Below are 21,254 nucleotides of genomic sequence, written 5' to 3'. Positions count from 1 at the left end.
ATGTATATATATATGTATCTCTCAGGGGTTTTTCTCCTCCTAGGAGTTTTCCCCCTGGACTAACCAGGAGGGTTTTTCTCCTAGGGTTTTTTTTTCCATCCCATGGAGAGGGCACCACCATTAGTTTACCTTAATACTTTTACTGTATATGTTACATTATTGGTACGCTTGTTTTTTTATGCTTTTTCCTACATCTATTAATGTAAAGCTGCTTTGAAACATTTAACATTTGTGTAAAGCGCTATACAAATAAAATTAAATTGAATTAAAAATTGAATTGAAAAGAACCTTTTAAGCACCTTACATTAAAGAGGCACATGAAAGGTAAAATAAAAGTACTAGTAAGTGATCCCTAAATAAGGTAACATAAGATTTTTGCTTGTCATTTATTATAAACCACATTCAAAAGTTTTGTCCTAAAAGATGACAATAAAACATCATTTGAAGAAAGAAAGAACCCTCTCTCTCTCTCACTCTCTCTCTCACACACACACACACACACACACACACACACACACACACACACACACACAGACACACAGAATGTACACTCACTAGTGCACATACACTCACACATACTATGTTATCACCCCAGCAGCTGGGCTTTGAACTTTTAACCTCGACACTTTCAGGGTCAACAAATTAGCGCTATGGTGTGCCGACCCCCTGGAACGTAACAACTCTTTCTGCTGGCCGAATGTTGATACAAGAGTCAAGCTTTAATAAGGCAATGTCATCTGGCCGGAGAGAAACGTGTCATTTTATCTATAGTGAGCTAATACAGAAACAATATTGACATTTTACATCAAATCACGGCTCACGCAAGAGTCAAAACCCATGAAAATGAGGCTCTTCGTCTCAATCTGCTCGTGCCGTGGCTGTAAGTAAACCCGGAGAAACGCAGTGACATGCTTTGGTTAATATTCAAAAAAGAAAGTAAGGTTGTCAGCAACTGGATGGCTTACATAGTGAACATACAGAGATTGGAGTGAAAAAACTATTACAAGGTCATTTTTCAATATTTGTTTTCAAAATCAGGAAACATGCGTGACAAACTATACCTTCATCATATCAATGTCACATTTGAACATGATCCAGCTCCTTTCAGTGTATTTGAGAGAAACTCATGTTAAGCCCTTTACACACAGATATTACGGAAAATACATCGAAAATGCGTTCGGGATTTGTCCGAGATTGTTTGATTTTTGGTTAATTTACACTGCCAATGATCTTCCGGAATCTGTTCCTGCATTCACACACATACCGTAAAGATCTCGTAAAGAGACATGCATTTTTTTCATAGTGTCTGAACTTTGCTAATTATCCGTGATGCAAACATGCATGTATTTTAGTTTATGACAAGATCATAAGGAGTGTTTGATGCGCCATTCTGTCATGTTGGTGAATGATCTCAGCTTCAGCATTAGTAGTGACGAGCTCCCTGATCTCTGCTTCAGTTAAGTTTATATACATTTCTCATTGTGAATATTTGTATGTTTAAATCCCAGTATCTCAAAGAGCTGAACCATGACTTATGGTTGCAATGACATGTGCATCCTTACTAATGCACACCCCTTATGGTACTTATTACGGGCCGCGTTTGCGTTCACACAGCAGCCTCTCTGCTAATTTTACGGAAATTTTCTGGGACGAAATTGCTCTGTGAATGAAGTTATAGTGACTTCATGGTTGTACATCTAATTAAAAAGGAAGCATGAGAAAGATGTCCAAATTGTGAGATTTCAAGTGAATTTGATTGAAGTATTAATACACTGTAAAAAAAATCCGCAGAAATTGCAGCTGGGTTGCCGGTAACTTACCATAGATTTAAATGTATGTTTTTTACTGGCAACATTTTGTTCAAAGTTAAATAAACATGAAACATTTACAAGTCTTTGTCTTTACAGAGCAAAACCAAAAAACAGCATCAAGCAAAGCATTCTGGGAAACAAAATCTGAAGCAAAAAACAGAAAAAGTTTGATGATGATTTCTGGTTCCCAGAATGCTTTGCATGAGGTTGTTATTGTATAGTTTTATTCTGTAAAGATAAAGACCTGTCAATATTCAAAATGTATTTAACCTTGAACAAACTCCTGCCAGTAAATAACATAAATGCAAATCTACGGAAAATTACCGGCAACCCAGCTGCAATAACATTGTAATTTCTACTGATTTTTTTTACAGTGTAGTCATTCTTTTTATTGATAGTGAGATACAGTAAACACTGTTGCGAACTGCAAACAGGGTCGGGGAGTAACGAATTATATGTAACAGGACTACGTAATCAGGATACAAAAGAAACCTATAGTAACTGTAATCTGTTACAGTTACATAAAAAAAACATAGCAATCAGATTACAGTTACATTCTGTAAAAAATGGGAATACTTTCAGGATTAAAAAGGTTTACGCTGATTTTCAAGCACTACAATATGTACAGATTTTTCAATAAAAACCGGGGACATGTCCAAGTTCAATGGTTAAAATATTAGTGAAATCTTAATTGTTATCACCTACGAATAAAAAAAAAATGAGGACAAAACCTTTTAGAAGGTTTTCGACTTTTTATTGTTGTTGGGTTGCTAATTCAATTAATTTCTGTAAATCACTTGTTTTCCTTTTTACAATGTACCAATATGTCATTTAACTGTCATTAAATTTATGTCTAAGTTACTACTTCAGCGTGTGTGACCTTGAAGGAATCCAAAAGTAATCAGATTACATTACTTTTATATTTTGGTGCTTGGATTAAGTTACTGAGTGCTTTTTTAAGATTTTTTATGAATTAATTTGTAACTGTAACAGAATACATTTAAAAAGTAACCCTTCCAAGCCTAATTACAAATGACCCTCCTCTTAAAAAAATATTGCCATCAAACTCCTTTACTACAATACATGCATTTGTTGAGATCTTATAAAGTTAAAATGTTTTCTGTAGCCCACCAATAACATAAGAGCTGGAGTAAGGCCCACTATGCCCAACAATACAAAGTTGTAAAACTCATTTACTCAAAATGAACTACTCATTGCCTAATCATGTGAAAAACACACAAAGCATACAGATCTTCTTTTTTGAAGCCTGGAAAAAGAAAGAAGCTTCTCCGTGTCAAGCAGCCATTCATTATTAATAACTGTAGAATTGCTTCATTCACTATAACACAATGGTGAATCTGTCATAACCGGATATTTGATTATTCTGTGACATTTTTATTTTATATTATCATTTATTTATTTTTAGCACAGTACAGACACTTTATTTTAATAGCATTACAGCAATTCATTTTGTACGATTTTTATGAATCCTTCTCGAAGAGCTTATTAGAAAATGATTAAATGTATATCCATACACGCCGCACGGTTCATGCGAGAAAAATGTGCCACTTTGTCAAAAAATTACAATCAGGGCCGTGAATATGGCATATCAAGGCGGATAAATTGCCTCACGCTTTCCTCTAATAGGGGAACGGCTTGGTACAAAATGTAAAAATCAATTAATGCCCTCGCTCTGGCCATAAATTAGGAAAAGACTATTGTCAGATGTCTTTATCATAGAAAGCACAAGGGTGAAAAGTGGTCTTTAAATTAAGCCTGCGGTTCTGTCATGTTTTTGCATCAGGCTACAGACAGAGCCCTCAGAGGCCACGGTTACGACTCTTTTCATCCCGTGAAGCCCACCTAGTTAAACGGCCGAGGCACATTTGCCATGATAAAAGACATATGGATGTTATTTGCCATGTGGGCCGCTACCTGGTTCGCTTGTTTTGTTATGTAAATCAAAATAAATCATCCCCTCTGTGTACTGTTAAGGCAAATTAATCCTCTGAGGCTCATGTAAGGTTAAGATTGATTGTTTTTATGTTTTGGGATTTCAGATATTTTAAAAATATGTAAAAATATAAATTTAAAATTACTGTTGTAACTTTCACACGCAATATTGTGGGGACCTTAGAAATAGAGGGCAACTAGTTTGGTATAGATTCCCGAAATGCAACATCTAAAAAAAAGTTTACCACTCCAAATGTCCCAATCCAAGAGTCTCACCCCACTCTTTTATCCACGCCTACACTGTTAGAAAAAATATATTATGTACCCCAGCTGACACTGGGGTGATACCCTTTTAAAAAGTCCTTAAAGAGTTTACTACCTCAGAGGTACATATTGAAACGAAATATATACATATCTGTACTATACTAGATATTAAGACCTTTCAAATATACTGCCACAGTAACAGATGGGATAAATATGTTGACCATTTTTTTCACAGTCCAAGGCTGAATCCCCAAAGCCATCATATCTGACCTTTAGCGTGCTGTTGTTTCATGTTTGTGAGCCTTAATTCTGCTGTTGAGTTTACATAAAAGGTAAGGAGGAGATGTTATCATAGTTCAACATATCAAAGGTACTGTTTGCTCTCTAATGGAGAAGCAGAGAATCTCGCCGCAGGAGAACGAGTCATGTGACCAAAAGCATTCAGAGTAAATAAATAGGCCTAATCTGGGCATATCCCATGTTTTACCCTAAAATACCTGCATACAGCATAACCCCCTTTAACAGGGGGTCCGGGTGGGGGCCGTGGTGGTATTACTGGGGGTCCGCCAAAATTTGTTTAAATTCAAAGTAATTTTTGGAAATATATAATCATACACCACACAAAAATACATTAATAGGCTAATATTAAAAATAAATTTTGATTAAAATGAAGAGAATAACGTTCCGACGATAAACTATGTAAACTGTAAAAAAAAATCCGTAGAAGCCACAGTGTCATTGCAGCTGGGCTGCCGATAACTTACCATAGATTTTAAATTTGTGTTATTTACTGGCAACATTTTGTTCAAAGTTAAATGAACATTAAACATTTACAAGTCTTTGTCTTTACAGAGTAAAAATAAAAAAACAGCATCAAGCAAAGCATTCTGGGAAACAAAATCTAATGCAAAAAAAAACAAAAAAAGGTTGATGATGATTTCTGGTTCCCAGAATGCTTTGCATGAGGCTGTTATTGTATAATTTTATTCTGTAAAGATAAAGACTTGTTAATATTTAACATGTATTTAACTTTGAACAAACTCTTGCCAGTAAATAACATACATTTAAATCTACGGTAAATTACCGGCAACCCAGCTGCAATAACATTGTAATTTCTACGGAATTTTTTTACAGTGTAGTAGGCCAAAAATTATATTTTAATATCTTTATAACATAATCATCATAAAAAAGTATGTGCATCCAGTCTTAATTTGGGGTTTCCTGGTCCCCCTCTCTATTTATAAGGGATCCTTGTCCTGAAAAAGGTTGAAGAGCTCTGGTATAAAATTATTACACAGCAACTAGGGCTGACGATGTTGAAGATAAATGCGACTAACTTGCTAAATAATGACACATACAATATACTGTACAATAAGAAAATGCATTAAGTTCATTATAAAGTAATATATTGAAATACTTAAAATAATATAGTCAGCACATGTTTGAAATTATTACAGGGAAAAGAAAACTTGTTTCTATTACTTTACTAGTCTCTCTGCTTTCTGCATTGACATAAAACTTCGACTATATATAACTTTTTAAAGCATTAAAATCATTGCTGTATGCACATTTGCGATAATTCGATTTATCTTGTAGACCTAACTGCAAATAATTACCAAATAAATAAATAAAAATTTGTAAATATAAAAAAATCTGTAAATATAACATAGCATTATGATATTACTTACCTTAATTTATGTTTTAAAATATTAGACTTTAGATATTAGAAGAAAAAAGTATTTCAAAGAGCTTTGAAGATTCAATTTAACTATAAGAGAGAAAAAAAATTGACATGAAGTTGACACATCCTGTAAGTTGACATTATAAACTGCACTTTATCTAGTTCTTATAGAAACAAATCACTTAAAATGTCCTTTATTTATATAAATGTATATTGCATATAAATAATATTTTGTATGCAAAGTTAAACTTTACAAACTTATGCTTAAATATTTCCATCTGATCTTCTTGTTATGTCATCCAAAAGTCCAAGTATCATTGTATCAAAAAATGATTAAAAAACTCAGATACTGTAGATATTTGTATGATACTTACATACTGTAGATAAAAGTCTAAGAGCTGTAAAACTGAGACTGAGAAATGACACCATACACCAGTGTTACATTCTCACCATGCATTCAGCCACTTACTGCCTCCGATCTCCTCCTGCGCCAGACGTCCTGCAAACAAGCAACCCGACCGAAGAAACGAACAGAGCAAAAAAATCTGCATAAAGGAAAGAATGAGTGACAGGAAGGGTCATAATCTCTCTGTTTAATGACAGAGCCCCTTACACACTCCGGATTGTTTAAATACGACTCGCCAGTTTCTACAATCATCATATCTCTCACTTTCACCCTTCATACCCAGCAGCCAGCGAGCTGACACATAATTACACACTTACTGATAGTAGAGTCGTGCCGATAATTAAAACTGCCACTGGAGGATTACTACTGCTAGTCTACAGCTGTGATGCTGTCAAGAGGTGGAACCTACAGTCCTTCCTTCAACGTTATATCAGTCCTACGTATGTGGCTTTCGCTCGGGCCGGCAGGGGCGGTAATGGAAAGGTCCCGGCCGAGCGTTCGCGCCATTTTCCGCAAATGAGGAAAATCTATTAACGATTCTGCAAACAGCGCCGCCGGAGGGGTTAAACAACACCGGCGCGGTCGGCCGTCCGCCGATCGATCCCCGTGCTATTACCTCAACACTCACAGATCTGATTTGGCAGGGTGTCGCTATTCAAAAGGCGATTTTAGCACCATTAGACCGAGGGCCACACACATCTGAGTGGAACAAAAGGGACGGGCGCGGTGCATATGCACACACCTTTTAAACACCGGCTACCACCTGCATCCCCACCATCTGCTCCATTTCAGACATGTCAGAGAGGGCTTGATAATAATGCAATACATAAATACGGTGCAGATGAAATTCACATCAGACGTGTGAAGTAGTTCCTCCCTCGGCCTTGAACCGGGCACACAAAGAAAATGAATTGGCGATGAAGTAGAAGACTAAATGCCATCACCTGGCAGCCGTGACTTAAAAAGCCAGTTTAATATGACTTTTAGTAAAATATTATTGCATTAAACATATTTGTTAAATGCAATGACCTATGGCAGCAATCTTGTCTGGCTAAGAAATTATATGAAAAACAAACAGGTGAATCAAAGATGCTTGCACACAGTAGCTGTAAACAAGCATTACATATCATTACCTTAACTATAGTGAAATTTTACAACCCTGTATCACGAAAAATATGTACTTATAGTCACGTAAATTTGTGAGTCTTAAGCGTGACATTGACACGGTTTTCCGCCTTTTTGCGTGAACATGTCACGCATTTCTGTTTATGTTTCACTGTCACGTATTTGTTACTCGACTGTTTTGTCCCATTTTCAAACTATTGATGCTTCGGTTTAGGGTTAGATTTGGTGTTTGCGTTAGAATCTCACTTTAAGTATTCTGCCTTAAGGGATCATTATAGTTGTGCGTAGGTCCTACGGCATAGCCGCGATGGCGTAGGTTCCGCGTCGGTTTTTCATTATACGTGCAAACACACGCGCAGACCGAAACAGCAACTTGTTGTGTATGATTTGAGAAGACCAGCAATGATGGATGTAAATAAACAGCGACTTTTGTTGCAGTTTGAGTTAAATCATTCCTCAACTTGGCTCATCTTTGTTTTCACCTTCGCAAACGGAAATACCTGTAACACAGTTTTTTTCACCTGACGGGAGGGGTTCTGGTGGACCAATCACAGCGCTTGCGGTCCGCGTAGAACTGACATGCTGTTAAAATTTTTGCGAGGTGCACGTCAGGCTACGCAGAGCTACACACAGGCTACGGATAGCCTTACACACGACTATAAATCGGGCTTTACAATGTCTTCGCAAACACTAAAACCGAGAAAAATGCCCTTAAAGTTTTTTACACCAGCCAGTCAAACATGTTACTGCAATTTTGGCACACACATTTCTCTGCAATACGACAAAATTGAACCAGGAGACTGTCACAAGACACAACAGATCTCACAATGCCCATTTTAACTCTTAAAGTCCACGATGTTTGAAAAATTATAATATTTGCAATATAGTTTTAAAATTGTCACCCATTGTGGGTTTCTGGCATTTTCCACAAAACACTGATGCATTTTTCCTCTCTTTCCCCACCCTCGAACTTCCTACCCTTCCAACTGTATCCAATATTGGGAAAGAGAGAGAGAGAAAGACTCTTCAGTCTTGTAACAGAATGAAACAAGCAGCCAACTGTGCGAGCGTAATATCTTGTTTTATCCGAGTCGTTGTTCTGATTTCATAATTGCCTCCTGCAGTAAGGGTCTCCCCGGGGATCGCCTGATCGATAAAACGACCCGAAAAAAAGTATTACAGAAACTACCTTCATGTTTTATCAAAATCCTCACTCCAGAATAATGGGAAAAATTGACTGCGAACACGAAAAGCTGCCCGGAAAGAAACGTATTCAAAATTCTGCCGCCACGAGTCGCCTCGATTGCAAAACTTCAAAAACAATTACATGCAAATCAATTAAAGGGGGTTCGCCATGTGGGGCTCATTTTCGACACGAAAAACAAACAGACGGATTGACGGGAGTGCCATTTTAACACAGGTTGTGGAGCGAATCGGTCGGCAACATCTGAAGAGCAGACGTTACAAAGAAACAGCCACCCGACTGGACACCTCTCTCTATGTTTCCTCTTTCATCACCCTATGAGAATCCATCCCGCTGTGAAAACAAATCATTGTCGCTGCCTCTCTTTTTACTTCCCCGAACACACCGAGTCACATAACTAATCGACATCACATATGCACAGTAACATGCCGGCACTGACCCGAACCCTAGAAAAACGGGGGTCCAGTCCATGTTATCATGAGACATTGTCCTCTCAATTTATATTCATCCACACAACAACCGCAACAAAACAATTCGATTCATGCCTTTGCAATTCCAATTCTTTCGCTATGCACTTTAGTTGAGGGCAATTTCCTCACTAAAAATAACAAGACAAGCCAGGTTGGAATATGTAAAAGGTTATTCTAGACAAGAAACCTGCAAGAGAGACACTGTCAGGTACGGAGCTGTGTTTAATTCATGTCATGTCTTGGAGGTAAGTGTCACTTACACACAAATAACATGGGCTGTGACACCACAGAGCTTCATATTGAAGTATTCCCAGAGGCCGACATCCATCTAATGACTCTTTAATATCCCTGAACGAGCTGTAGGCTACAAAGAGTGGAAACCCGCACACTTACACGATGCCCGTGGAGACAATTTTTTGGTGTTTTGGTGGAGGTAAAGAAGGTAATTGTATAGCTATTACGATTTCGTAAACATTATTTCTTATGACAGAATGGCTCTGTATATACACAAGGGCTCTGCTCCGAAACACAATGAGCTTAATGCCAATTTTAAACACTCATTCTGTAAGTACAAACTCAGTCTGTCATGCAAGTAGCGTCAAACAAAGTGCACAAGAAATTTAACTCACAATTAAGTTTGCCATTAGCGTATTAATGCCACAATATCTTTCACAGACTGGGCCACATATGATGGATAATTTAGCTTGTTTGCGGTGCATTTTGGGATTTCTTTTCCACAGGCCTCATTTTAGAAGCATGCATGTGATGCTTTAAAACGCAAAACTTTTTATTTTCTCTTCAAAATATAGGGATTCATTTCTTACACTCTCTGCATGATCTGCGCCCATCTCGTCCACTAATGGCAACAAACGCTCAGTGTGTCCCTGCGAAAAATCCCAGCATGACCTCTTTCTCTTTCCACCCCGAGTCAGGTGTGCCTGCTGTCTGTCCGACGTGCCGTCCAAGCCATCGCCACGTCCCGACCGTGCCGTCGTCGCAGGCCAGGGTCACGCTGAGTAATGATGATAAAGTAAACAGCATGACTGCTAAACGTGTCTTGGCTCGGAGTCCCGTCCTCATTAGAGCGGCTCAGCTAGGACCCCGCTTGCACCCAGCGAAGGCCCGCAGGCTTTTCACTCCCGGGTTAGCGCCTCATTTCCCGCTGACGGCTCTTTAGGGCGAGCGCTGATGGCTCCTGGAGGTGCACGGCATGGACAGGTGTCCACTGCGGAGAGCGTTTCGCTGCAGCTGGTACCATCTGGCACGGGGCTTGTGCCATTCAGCGAGCTGGCACCGGAACCCTCCGTCCCATCGTCCGTGGAGAAGGCATGTCAAGGGCAGGCATGGTACAAGCTTACTCACAGGGCAGTGCCGACCCCCCTCGGGAGGGCCTACAGCCTGGGGTAGAGGCTAATTTAGCATCCACACCCACTAACCACACCACCTCCACGGCACTGGCAACAATGAGACCCGAGAATGCCAAGTGTGCGCAGGGGCCCTCATTGCACATATGTGTGTGTGTGTGTGTTTGAAAAGAGAGGAAACAGCAGTACCTATTCATTAAGAGCCGGATCGCATCTCGTGTTCTTGTGATAGCAAAACAAATAAAAAGTGCTTAATTACCTCTACACTGGACTACTCGTTCAACTCGTGTATCTCCCTGCGGTGGTGTCCTTTTAAGGTTTTTCATACTGTATTTACAACCGGGTTTCTTACAGACTATGTTTATATGCACAGATGTTTGGTGATGGGAAAACCATTTCAATCCAATTTTAAATTCTCAATATACTGCCTTACAAAGATTAACCATGATTTTACTACAAATAACAAAACTGTAGTAGTAGTATAGTTAAACAATGTTTACCACAAATTAACCATGGTTTCGCTACAGTTTCCATAGTTTGCAGTAAACCATAGCATTACAAACAGCAATCATAACGCCAAAACAAATGTTTACTACATGTTTACTATAGTAAAACCATGGCTAGAAGCATGCCTGTGATGCTTAAAAGGACACTCCAGTTTTTTGAAAATGTTCTAATTTTCCAGCTCCCCTAGAGTTAAATTTTTGATTTTTATGGTTTTGGAATCCATTCAGCTGATCTCCGGGTCTGGCTGTACCACTTGTTAGCATAACTTAGCACAATCTATTGAATCTTATTAGACCATTAGCATTGCGCTAAAAGTAAACCAAAGAGTTTCGATATTTTTCCTATTTAAAACTTGACTCTTCTGTAGTTACATCGTGTACTAAGATGGACAGAAAATTCAAAGTTGTGATTTTCTAGTAAAGGAGGCGCAATGATATTACGCAGCAGCCAAAAATAGTCCCATGTTATTGAAAGTTACTAAGGGGACTATTTTCTGTCAGGATCCTGCCAGATACTTGTTTGTATTTAGATCTAGTCAGCATGGCAGGGTTCTGACAGTACAATGTTTTATGTAGAGATGCGTGGTTTAAGTATTGGTTTATTCTGACCACGCATTTCCCGGGTCTCGTCACTTTTTCCCCGATCCTTTACTCGTGATTCTTTTCAGGGGTGTGTCATTAAGTTCTCCCTATTTAAAGTCCTTGTGTCTGTTGTCTTGCACAGGTCCGTTTTGTGCTGTTTCCTTGTGAGTACTGAGTTGTGAATATGTCAAGATCTAGCCTAGCCTAGCCTAGCCTAGCCTTCTTTGTTTTTGTGAAGCTAGTCTAGTTTTGTACAAGTGTTTTACCTGTGGTTAGTGTATATCTTGTTTGTCTTGTTTGCCCCATCGTGGGTTTTCGTTTTCCTGTTTTTGTATAATAAAAGTTTCAATAGTTGTATCTACGTCTGCGGGTTCATCCTCCTGTAAATTCCTAACATTTTCAGCTGCTGCGTAATATCATTGCGCCTCCTGCAGCCATGTTACGGAAGCAAAGTCCTTGATTATTACGCCAGTTTGAGAGTATAGTCCTAGCCATATCGGCCTAGAAAATAGCAACTTTTAATTTTCTGTCGGTCTTAGTACACGATGTAACAACAGAAGAGTTACGTTTTAAATAGGAAAAATATCAAAACTCTTTGGTTATTTGTAGCGCAATGCTAATGGCCTAATCAGATTCAATGAATTATGCTAAGCTATGCTAAAAGTGGTAGCGCCAGACCCGGAGATCAGCTGAATGGATTCCAACACGGTAAGAATCAAATGTTTAACTCTATGGGAGCTGGAAAATGAGCATTTTTCAAAAAATTGGAGTGTCACTTTAAAAACGCAACACTCTTTATTTTCGTCTTAAAATACAAGGATTTATTTCTTACGTTCCCTGAATGATCTGCGCCCATCTAGTCCACCAATGGCAACAAACACTTTGTGTGCCCCTGACAAAAATTCTAGCATTACCTCGTTCTTTTAATACCCCGCGGCGCGTCAGGTGTCCAACATGCCGTCCAAGGCATCACCTTTGGGTGATGGGAATACCATTTCAATCCATTTATAATTTCTCAATATACTCCTTCACAAAAAATAACCATGGTTTCGCTACAGTTTCCATAGTAAGCAGTAAAACCATAGCTTGGTTACTAGACTTTTACTATAGGAAAACCATGGTCTCAGTCTCAGTCACAAACATCCACAACAAGTTGTGTTGTTTATTTACTGATCTGCACACTGAAGTCTCCATTTCCAAATAGTTGGTTTTACTCAATTCTGGTTAGCTTCAAACCCACAAGCTTTTAACCTGCTAATGCAACGCTCTGCCAGCTGAGCTACATGAACGGGATATCACTCTGATTGACATACTGGCAGATGTAGTAAAGAAACATCTCTTATAATTGTTAAAGGCTCTTTTAATGAAGCTTTGCGAGTGGCATTTCACAGAGAAAGCTTCTGTCAAGACTTCAGACATTTGTGATGGCAGCTTTAGTCAATTAGCCACGTTGGCGCTAGTTGATACGAGCGCGCCGATCTCTTTAAAACCGTCTCTCATATTGAAATTGGATTATCAACTTGAACACAAGCATCGTTTTCCACAATTATGCAGCGTGCAATAAACAGATGTGAACAGTCATACATGAGAATAATTGACAGCCATAAACGTTAATCCTGGAAAATCAATAAGGTATAAAAGCAATCAGATAGGCAGTCTTAGAGAAATCGATCAGCGTTTGTAGCGAGTGGTAATGTGTTTTCCTTAGAGAAAAGCAGCTAATCACAACAAAGAAGGACGGGTTGTTTTTAGCAGTGCAATAAAACTGCAATGCATGATGGGAAAGGCCTAAATGAATGAGAATTCATGATGATAAAGAAAAAGTAATAATTTTGTAAGAAGCAAGGGACAGAGTGCGGTGCAGATAGTGAAGCTCATAAACAGACTCTTTGCCAACTCAGCAACTGAAATATAAAAGAAAATAAATGATAAGGCTTTTTCAATAACACATTTAATAATCGCATTAAAACAGATATTGATACCTTTATTTCCAAACATCTAGATGTTCAAACAGTTTCTATGAATTCATCTCTTTTTTTATTGAGAGCTAAATAAATAAACTTTCCAGTGATGAGTGGTTTGTTAGGATAGGATATTATTTGGCCGAGATACAACTAGTTGAAAATCTGAAATCTGAGAATGCAAAAAATACAAATATTGAGAAAACCCCCTTTAAACGGGACATTTCACTTCAATTCACATCAAGACTTTAAGAGTTGGTGTCCCCTGAGTGTGTATATGAAATTTTAGCTCAAAATATCCCACAGATAATTTATTATAGCATGTTAAAAATGCCACTTTGGGCAAAAATGTGCCGTTTTTGGGTGTCCTTTAAAATGCAAATGATCTGATCTCTGCACTAAATGGGAATGCTGTGGTTGGATAGTGCAGATTAATGGGCAGTATAATCCCCTTCTGACATCACAGGGAAGCAAAATTTCAATGACCTATTTTTTCACATGCTTGCAGAGAATGGTTTACCGGTTACTGGTTAGTTCTTTTTCACATTTTCTTGGTTGATTGAAGCACTGGGGACCCAATTATAGCACTTAAACATGGATAAAGTCAGATTTTCATGATATGTCCTCTTTAAAGTTGTCCAAATTAAGTTATTAGCAACACATATTACTGATAATAAATTAATTTTTGATATACATATGGTAAGACATTTACAAAACATCTTTATGGAGCATGATCTTTACCTAATATCCTAATGATTTTTAGCATAAAACATTTGATAATTTTGACCCATACTATGTATTGTTGGCTATTGCTACAAATATACCCAATGCGAATTTGACTGGTTTTGTGGTCCAGGGTCACATACTTTTTTAGTTGTATTTTTTTTACTTTTTAGTTTTTCTAATTTTACTATATTGAAGTATATGCACTTAAAGGACAACACCACAGTTTTTTTATATTTTACTATGTTTATACCTCAACTTAGACACATTATTACATACCTATCTTTTTTCAGTGCATGCACTTTTAATCTTTGTACAGTGCTTTGTGAATGTGTTAGCATTTAGCCTAGCCCCATTCATTCCTATGGCTCCAAATAGGGATGAATTTAGAAGCCACCAAACACTTCCATGTTTCCCTATTTAAAGACTGTCACATGAGTACTTACTGCAAACTAAAGTTTTATTTTGTGCCATTATACTTACTTGTGTATGACTATCATTTTTGTTTCATTCTGTCATCTACTGACAACATTTCTGAAACTTTTTTTTCATCTACCGAAAACAGACAAACTAACAAAAAGATGCAAAGTTTTCAGATCTTAAATACTTCAAAGTAAACAAATTTGTATTAATTATTAAACAGCAGAATAATAATATTTTTACACGTATTATAGGAATAGTTCAAAAATTAATATTTAATGGAATAACCCTGATTTTTAATCACATTTTTTATACGTCATTTAGAGTACATTGTTGTTGGGTGACTTTACAGGTGTGTCACTACGGAGGTTGGCTTTTGTTGAAATTCAACAGACAATGGACTGAAATGGTCACGATACATGTAGAAAAGATGATTTAAAGCAAAACAAGTGGTCTCTTAATTTTTTCGAGGGCTGTATGTTTATACTATATAATGAATTTGACAATACTATATGTGCTAACAGACCCCATGCAGGGCGTATGGCAGAAAACTTGTATCTTTGATAATCCCAGTATATGTTTGTTTATAGAGCAATTGTATAGAGTTATCGGTTCACGGTGACTTCAGATCAAGTAGGTCATGTCCTTATGTCATTCACTACCTATATTTGTTACCAATATTATCAATATTTTATATATATACGTTCATAAATTAATAGCTTTTATATTAATTAACAGTACACCATTAACTAAAGAAATATACAAAATTATGTTAAATAAATACATTTAATGTGAGAGTGCACCCAAAAATTAAAATCCTGCCATCAACCTCAAGTTGTTACAAACCTGTAAAAATGGGGGGGCCCTGAGATGGTGCCAGGGGGTCCCAGTTTAATGTCATTTTATAAAGAACATTAATTTATCATATATTCTGTGTAATTAAACCTCATAAAAATAAGGGTACTAACCAACCGCACTAAATTGTATATTTTAATATGTTTTGTTTAATAAAAATTTTAAGTTTTGGAATGTTTTATGTCATAAATTTTCTATGGGGGGCCATGAAGGGATGCACTGTACACAACGGGGGCCGCACACTGAAAAAGATTGAGAACCGCTGCTATATACCTTTAAATATATTGTTCTGATATCGTTTTCCCCTGTAAATAAAATAAATTCATATCCAGAAATTCATGGAAACAAGGAAAGGAAAACACAGGACAAATCCATTCATTCCAGCTCACATTCGAATGCAATAACAAGGAACGGCTCCCTAGCAAGGTCACCCTTGAGCTCTCACCTACCCTGTGAAGTGTGAGGTCAGACAGCAGAGCATTATGGGAGGGCATCCTCAATGATGCGTCACAAAACGCCGCTCTGACACCTCTCTCTGCTGTCTCGTGCCCGCTTCTCCTTCCATCTGCGTCCTCGTCTGTCTTTATCAATTTTCAAGCGAGCGACGGTGAAAGCGGGAGATGTATTTGTCGGTTGACTCTTGACCTTTGGCCCGGGTCGGCGATGACGTTTCTAGCAGGAGGTCTGCTCTGCCTTATCACAAATTCTTCTTACAGACACTCGTCCACGTCAAGGCCGTTCTGATGGAGGCAAAAGCCAGACACCACTTTAAATTTCATAAGCTCTTGACACATGGTTTGCAGAGAAAAAAAGATAAGAAACAAGACTCAACCGTCCACATGCCGGCATGCACTCTCTCTCTCTCTCTCTCTCGATTTCTCTGCTGTCATTCATTACGAACAGATTTCTGTGAGCCTTCACTAAGTTGGTAATTTGATAAATGGGGCAGCCATGCTCTCATGGTTATCGCTTTTACAATCAAACAAGCTGGTTATTGTATTTCAAAACAGTGGAAGGACCTTCAACCCAATGCGAACCCACAAAACATAAGAAAACTCCACCTAAACAAAAAACTGTTTATGTTTAGAGAGAAACTAAAATGTCTTCGAAAAAAATACGGATTTTATATTGCATAATGAAATACATCACAAAATAATTATGATTTATGTGTTAAATAACCATATACAAATGTTATATAATCTTTTAAATATTTAATTTACGCAATCTTTACAAATAAAGGTTGTTTCTTTCTGTATGCATTTGGAAATTAATGGAAACAAATCAAAAGATGAGGTTATATATTATGATATAAATATTACTAAACATTTTGTAAATCTGCCATCTGTAATTCATCTTATGTTGTACTTGACCAGATGTCTTCAACCTTTTTCAGGCCAAAGACCGCCTAATGGATAGAAAGAAGAAGTGAGGACCACCAGTACATGTGTCAAAATAAAAGGATTTTCATACTTTGTTATGATGGTTACATTTTAGGTATACAAAGTCACATACTGTTACCATACTGTATTACATAACATTTTAAATTTACTAAATATATTTTAATGTGGGAACATATTAGCATATTAATGCATTTTTGTTTTTGTTGATGCATTACTTCATTTTTCTTTTTTTTCAAACAATATTTGGTGGACACCAAGGACCCCCTGTTGAAGACCAAATAAACTAACATGAACAGTCAAATAAACATAAAATGCATGGTACCGAGTTTACAAGCATTGCAAAAAAATACACCTGCAATCAAACATGAATTAAAGAACATTAAACAACTAATCTCTGATTTTCTTTAGCCAAACAAGACTCGTTTTCATTTAGTTTAGCTTTTCCACATGCTGACTACTCGAGTCAAGGCCTGTTTTGAAATTTTTCCATACATCTTAATAGCTCGTACGTGTAACTACAGTAGCGACACCTGGTAACTGTGCAACTATATCTATCGTAGTATAAAATATGTGGGAGACAGATTTTAAGAAGAGTTAATTTTCTTGGCAGAGCATCGTCACGTTGTGCCATGCACGTTTGAACATACAGTGTGTTTATAATTCAGTCTGCCTGCGCTCATATGTTCAGAGAGAGCGAGAGCGATGGATAATCACGTCTGGCTACACATTTTAATCAGTTCGCCCAATCAAAGAGATAATTGGATTGCATTGCCTGATTGCAAGACTCGCTGAAATTGGATCGCAAATAAATTGCCTCAAACTTGTGGAAAAAAGGCAGGATTGGAAAACAAAGAGGCTTCTCCATAAACAAAGAGGTCTCACGTACACAAACATCCATTACCGCGTCTAAGCGCTCTTCTCTTCCAAAGCCAAACTATTAGGTTGCACTTTTCTGTTTGGCCGAAGCGTTCGCCTGACACGGATCCGACCCGGCTCAGTAGACAATTAAGGGATCTGTGCTGAGCCAGTAATGACCTACTAACCCTCTCCCGTGCCGCCCCCCGCCCGGTTCTCCCGGGGCCGCCCCTGTCACACAGTTATCAATGGCTTCCTCTCCAGCGAAGGAAATAAGCAAGAACGTATGGACTGTGAACCAACTGAAGACTCTCCACTGCAGGCTAAAAGCGAGTCGCCACAGATTTATATGTTTATACGACATTAAAGTCAACCCACCGGGCCAGACGACAGCGTTGTTCGGTAATAAAGAGAGCGTGGGTGTGCGTGCACGCGCGCGCCATTCCGAGGCATCCCGAAATCCATCAACCTGTACGGAACAATAACAGCCCCGGCTCGGCCCCTCTGTCATCAAAGCTAATAAACTCGGCAGAGCTCATTAGGGCGAACAAGACACACATTACAACGGCATTATGTTCTGGGCAATGCACTATATTAATTTCACCACCATAATGTGTGTTTTATTGCATCCAATAAGCATTTTTAATAAGCAAAGTGATAAGTGCTTCCCTTGTAAAACATCGCCAATTAGAGCTCCGTCTCCAAATGCTTTCGTTCGACAAAGTTAGCGCGCGCGCGTGGCTAATGACCGCCCGCGTAACAACTTCTAGAAACAAAAGCAAGTAAACAGACACAAACATACAGCCCCGCTCCAAAGAGAACAAAGGGGCCCGGCGGCAAACCTCACCGGGCGAAAGTGCATCTTACATCATCAAGCCAGCGTGCTTTACGTTCGCGTTGCTCTCCGAAGGTAAAAATAATACTCTCGTAACTTTACAAAAAGGATGCGAGTTTCTTTTCTCCCTGACAATTTCGAGATGGTGTAGAAGGCCTAATTGTATAATTGGATGTCTCAGCTGGCTGGTGCCTTCTCATGACTGCTCGCAAAGCCGGGCGGCGCGGCGTCACTTTAATTAGCCGAGGCAGACAAAGGGGTGATCTCTAAACACAAATAAACGCCGTACACCTAAAAACCCTCGGCCTTTTGTTCTAAAACTTTGCTTTTTATCTTTCAAATGACTTGAGTCTACTGTGGGTTGTTATTCTTACAACTGCATGACAGCTTATTTTAATAGACGCTATGATGTCGCGGGGCAAAGCGCGTAGTCTGGCCCGGCCTACTAATGAGACGGTGAAATGGTTCTCCCACTGTTATGTACCAGCGCCGGCAGAAAGAGGGGCTCATCTTTAATCTCAGCCGTCCTGTCCTCCGGGTCCAATGTTAAGGCATCTCCAAAATCATAACATACTAATTAATTTTATTTTTCAGGAGGGTTTCAATAAGCATGCCTGCCGCAGTACTTTGTGTGACTTACAAACACTGTTTGCTTTCAGAGAAGGGCAGCTAATTGCTTCCCGGCTTGACATCATTATATGGCTATGCAAGGGGATGTAGGCTGTTTAATTAAGGTTGGATGCGAGTTCATTATTAGATTCACACAGAGTTTGTGTGCACAGGCTCCTTTCCTGCAAAGCCCCCACTGTAATTTAATACAAAGGGCCTTTTGATTTGCAGTTTTATTTTATTTTTCCAATATACGAGCCCCCCGTCACCCACCCCCTTCGTGAAATACCACACAACGGCTTGCGCTGACTGTACTGTATACTCCGTTTGGCCTGTTAAATGTTAAATCCCGCTGCATTATTTGGAAGCCCTTTTTCTTTCATTCACTGACGAAACGATATTTATCATCAAGTCTGAAATGCAAAATGATCGCTGTAATTGAAAAGTACATGGTTAACTAACGCTAATAGTCTTTAGATTAAGTCACTGCCTTACTGCGCTGGCTTTTAACCCTACAACACATTTCTGAGCTCATCTAGTTTTTCACCGAGACAGCCGGGCGCGGCGTGATTTGTCTCAATTACTAATTGTTAGATTAATCTGATGCTACCTTTCCCGCGAAGAGCTTCTCTTTAGACGCGTGCGCTGTGACAATGCAATTAGGTCAACCGAGGGCTAATCCAATTTAGCATGTTAGCGTCAGATACATAAGTGAATATGTTTATATTTATTTATTCCTAATTGCACGCGACTGTCCGGGTGGTGTCTGGGTTATCCATCCTGCCATTTTCTCTCTGTCAGAAAAAATAAACTCCTCTATTAACAACTTACTCTGAATAATATCCTGAGCGTGTGACTCTGACGTCGGATGAATAATTGCTCGCGAGAGCGCCCCTGCTTTTCACATTTATTGGGCCCATGACTGTGTGGCCTTGATCTAATGCGCCACAATCAGCCTAATCTAGCATCTCTGTTTTGTAAGCTTGCGAGAACATGAGGTCTTGCTAGAGGCGCTGGTGTGACTTAAACAATTGGTGAGGTTAACAACTGCCTGGTAAAGATATTCACAAAGAAACATACAAAATGAATATCGCTCAGAGCTGCAAATGCGAGTTGCATTCTAGATGAAACGCAAAAATCATTAGAATATGAAGCGTAATACATCGAAAGCAACAAGGCGGCTTCAAAGGTTGCCAGAATATAATTGACACTTTCAACTTCGCTGTCCTGGAGACATTCGCATCAGCGTGCTGCTCGAAACAACTTTGTTCCAGTACTAGTTAATTTGCATTTGCAAATGCTTTAAAATGAACTACTGTATTTGCTTTTTCACACACTCTTACACGTGCATGCTAATTTGCAATGATTATTATTCCTGAGATTGCACGTGTGCCTCGGGCTGCCTGCACATGCATGTGCATACAACTATGTACAGTTTGTATGATGTGATGCGGTATATGGTGTATAAATATCTACTATGTGCTGGTCTTAATGGCTCGAAGTTGCCCTAAGGGCCGGTTCGCTTAGAAGAAGTCTGCCTTAGCTCAGTTGGATGTGGTTTGCGTGTGTATGTGAGTCCGCGCTCCAAGCTTCGGGTGACCTTGTACCCGGTCTCGCAAATGGTTTTTGAAGCTCACTGCTGTGGGGAGAAATTGATATGTTTACACAGGGCGAAATTATTTATATGACATTACACACTGCAGGTATGGACTCAATTTGGCTGGCTACGGACAGATCCCGGCTGGAAAATTACAACGATTATGGCCACAGAGGCATTTCACAGTTTGTAGTTATGTAACACTTTTATCACTAACAAATACTCGTGTATATTTACTTAAAACTTGTAAAAGAAAATCTGTTGAGACAAACTTTGAATGCTGGCTTTACAGAGTTACATAAACTTTGTATTAACACTTAAAAGTTTTCTTAGCCTTTCTCAGTGACGACTAAGGTCTTGTTAGCGGTCGCTACTAAAGTTTGGGATGGTTGTTAGGTGGTAACCAAAGAGTTCTGGCTGATTGCTAAAACATTGCAAAGGTATATTGACTGGTTAGGATGCAACTTTAGACATTGACACCATCCTGGATTTGTCAAGGCAAAATAAATGAGGAGTTCAGATGCCACCTCCATCAAAAATGAGATAATGATATTAACCGAATGCTCTTGGCACGTCCATCAAATACTTTCGCTTCAAATCCAACCTCAGGACATTCAGAAATATCGGTTTGTT

The 21,254-nt window shown here is 38.7% G+C and overlaps 1 long non-coding RNA gene across 8 annotated transcripts in view; it reads right to left on the bottom strand.

Moving 5' to 3' along the window:
• LOC129421252 (uncharacterized) overlaps positions 1-21,254 on the bottom strand; it is a 131,609-nt gene that overhangs the window by 10,985 nt on the left and 99,370 nt on the right. For 5 of the 8 annotated variants that reach the window (XR_008637033.2, XR_008637035.2, XR_008637032.2 and 2 more), the window contains one exon: positions 15,775-16,065. This is a non-coding gene — a long non-coding RNA (uncharacterized lncRNA). Of the gene's footprint in view, positions 1-13,137; positions 13,271-15,774; positions 16,066-16,570; positions 16,731-21,254 lie in introns of those variants that run through there. The other 3 variants (XR_008637031.2, XR_012369325.1, XR_012369326.1) reach the window with 3 other exon arrangements.

This window comes from Misgurnus anguillicaudatus, chromosome 4, assembly GCF_027580225.2.
Source record: "Misgurnus anguillicaudatus chromosome 4, ASM2758022v2, whole genome shotgun sequence".
Taxonomy (NCBI): Eukaryota; Metazoa; Chordata; class Actinopteri; order Cypriniformes; family Cobitidae; genus Misgurnus; species Misgurnus anguillicaudatus.
This window is presented reverse-complemented; position numbering and strand designations above follow the sequence as displayed.